Genomic DNA, 3,718 nt, shown 5'->3' on the forward strand with positions numbered 1-3,718 from the left:
GCCGACCCCCCGCACCCCGCGCACCCTCCCCCGCTCCACCAGCATTACTGTTTGATTATATTTTTTAAAAAATTATTATTGTCTTATAAAAAAATATTATTGTTACTGTCTTATAAAAAAATATTACTGTTATGATTTAAACTAGTTTAAAAAATTATTACTGTCTTATAAAAAAATACTAATGGCGCACCACGGTGAGGTGCGCCATTAGTATGGATGTACCATGGTGCGCCATTAGTATTGTGCCATTGCTATAAGAAAAAAAATACTAATGGTGCACCACTGTGAGGTGCGCCACTAGTATGGATGTACTTATGGCGCACCGAGGGGTGGTGCGCCATTAGTATTGTGCCCGGCCCCATCCATATTCCCTCCCCGGCCCCTCCCTATAGCCTCTCTCTCCCTCGCCCTCGCCCTCGATCCCCTTCCCCTCCTCTCCCGACGCCGCTGCCCCGCCGCCTCGACGCCGCCTCGACGCTGCCCCGCCGACGTTCCGTGCACTCACCTGCACTTCGTGAAAAACGAGTTGGTCGATGTCACCAAGGGCAAAATCGTTCAACCGGGCAACCCCTTGTTCCACGGTACCCAGATGACACCCAACTTGTTTAGGGTTCAACTGGTTCGGGTGCTGCCAGGCTGCGACGAGTTGTTACCTCCGATTCGACCCGTCGGGGCCGACGATGATGACGTGATCATCCTGAGCACCTGCCTGAGCTGGCCCCTGCTTTGGCCAAAGAGCCAGATTCGTTTGGGGGCGGGGGACACCACCCCAAAGACAACACCGCCAGTCGTGTCGGCGCCAAGTCGGCCCCATGGCAAGACCGCCGCAATGGTGCCGGACATCCCTATGCCACTGGATCCAAACATGCATATGGCACAGGATCAGAACGACGATGACGACGATACATTTGCCAACGTCGATCAGTACTTTGCCGATCATGGGTACGGTGGCGACTTCATGGGGCTTCCTTCTCAAGAACCCAACCCAACAAAAAACGTGCGCGATCTAGCTGGTACCGCAGAGAAGCCAAGTTGCAACAGGCGTCGTCTGCAGTTCAGCTCTCAGGAGACGCCTCCAGCTGCCGAGTTCACCGAGCCTCAGATAGGCGAGGTGAGAAATATGATCAGCCCCAACACACTCAAGAAGGCGGTCTGTGAGCAGAACTCGGTCCCATTACAGGAGAAGAAGAAGGCACGCAAAAGAAAGACTAACAAGGGTGCGGGCCAGCCGGCACCGAGTACGATCCGTGCTCAGGACGGGCCACCTTCACCTGAGGATATCTCGAGGAGGGTGCATGTGGCGGGTAGGTCGATGCTACCGAGAAATATGCTTGATGCTGCAACCGGTGCTATGCGGAGTCTGCATGACAGTGTTCTTTGTTTGGAGAAGCGGCGTCTCGGAGAGAAGGATGTGGCATACCCGGTTTTCGCGGCCAAGGTGCCAGAGGGCAAGGGCTTTGTGGATAACTCCATCGGGGGTACGATCGTCCTGCGGTTTGATGACATCCACGCTATGTTGAACCTTCATCCGCTGCACTACACCTTCGTTCGGCTATTTTCGCTGAGTATGGAGATGCGGATCATTCGCGACAAGACCCCGCACATCGTGATAGTCGACCCCTTCTACATGCGTGCCAAGATCTTGGGCAGCGCTGGGGACCGGCAAGTCGCGAGTTCTTACCTCGAAGGCGTCATTCTGGCAAACCAAGATAAGGATAACTTCCTCGTGCCTTACTTTCCCGAGTAAGTCCTCCCCTCAACCGCCCCGTAACATATGAATTCTTAGATTTTGATCGTTTTTCTTTTAACATTCCGTGTTTTCTGCAGTGACACACGTTGCACGCTCATCCTCCTAAGCCCCAAATATTCCATGGCCACGTATTTCGACCCGGACCGTCAGTCGAACGTAGACTACACAAATGTCAAGAAGGTTCTTGATGATGTTCTCCCCGGCTACGTAAAATCTGGAGGCACCTTCACCAGGCCTATTCGTAAGTACGGCAAGCACGTGTTCTCCCACAATACGACGTTCTGCTGCGTCAAGCAGCCGCCTGGCGGTCAGAAGGGTGCCTACTACGCCATCCATCACATGCGGGCGATCGTACGGGACCATCATCAACTTCTGCTACCGAGTAGACTCAAAGATTGGGCCGTGAGCGTGTCGGCAATCCAGGACGCGGACATCAGACAAGAATTCTTTCGCATCCAGTCGGAGTTTGCGGAAATCATCCATCAAGATGTCCTTCGTACCGCGGGGCAGTTCTACCTCAGAAATCAACCGTCCAACAGTGACATCGACACAATCCTACAAATGCAGGCTGACAACGCCCGTTCTTTCATGACTCCCACGATAGACGGCGGCTTCATCCACGATAGACAAAATTGCAAAATCTGCTCAAACAGTGCACGTACATTTTGACTAATTTTTAGTGATTTTGTCTTTTTTGTAGAGAGCTCCTCGAATGTTATTTGACCACCAAATTTTGCAAGCCCCCATAACATTTGTTGATGATCATTTCCACGAAGTTTCAGATTTTTTCAAAATGTTTTGATATGTTTTCTTGCGTGGGTGCACCGAGAGTGGGTGTAGAAGAACCACTATCTGTAAAGATACTGTGTCAAGTTCATGCATGACATGTGATATATTTGATGCTTGTTACATGTACTCGGTAGCTCTATTTTCCTATTTGTGTATTGTTCATATGGGAAGTTCATGCTGTTTCATGACTTTCTTCTATCCGCAGATGCCGATGCTATGTCGAAGAAGAGTTTGTTCCTCCAAGTGCCTTGTGGTCTAGGAAAAGAAAGTGATGCATGGATTAGATTTATTCGCTTGCTGTATTTCCAAGTTCCGAATTTTTAGGTACTGGCTATTTACAAACCATTGAATATGTTAGAATTTTGGATGCAATTGCTTGTTGGCATGTTGGAAGCTATGATGTGTGCGTGCGTGAGTGATATCCTCGCGTACATTTTTTCCCCAGTTACAGCATTTGAAGTGTGTGTTTGAAGCTATGAACTTTTAGGTACTCACTAGGTTCAAACAACTGAATCTCTGGACACATCTGCTACTGCAATGTACTACATTTCTAAAAGATTGGGTGTGTCCTGTTCGAAGTCTGAGTTTTACTTGATTTGGTGAACTCCTGCAATGGGTTGGTTTTGAAGAAAAAATGTGTGTATTGCTGCATGGAATAACTTGGCTTGGAACCACTACTGCCATCTAGTACAACGATGCTTCCTGAGGGGCCAAATGTTTCTTCAGGCCTTAGGTGTACTATCTCTCTCTATATTGTGAATGTTGCACATGCAGAAGCTGTCACTCGTTATTTTAAGGCCAAACTAGTAAATTATGTGATGGTGGAAAACCAACTTGTTGCAAAATCTTTGATAACCGGGAGTCATGTGACGCACAAACAGACCCAGTAGCTCCGATGATCTGCAATAAAGCTCAAATGTCTCTTTTGCAGTGTCAAACCGGCAATACGTGGGAAATAATATATGGAACATGTATGCTCTGACTTTTGTAAAAGTGCATGAACATACTGGTAGACAGATTTTTGCATATAAAAAGAATGCCCAAATTAAGTTAGCTTAGCTCTGGCAGCTTTCTTGAGCAGCTATTAGCTAGCACATTGATGCATACTTATTTCTACAGTACATACATCCTCGATCTTGTTGGAAGCAGAAAGTAACAAGAGAGCTGGAACTCCCCAAA

The sequence above is a fragment of the Triticum dicoccoides genome, unplaced genomic scaffold (genome assembly GCF_002162155.2).
Source record: "Triticum dicoccoides isolate Atlit2015 ecotype Zavitan unplaced genomic scaffold, WEW_v2.0 scaffold115528, whole genome shotgun sequence".
In the NCBI taxonomy this organism is placed as follows: domain Eukaryota; kingdom Viridiplantae; phylum Streptophyta; class Magnoliopsida; order Poales; family Poaceae; genus Triticum; species Triticum dicoccoides.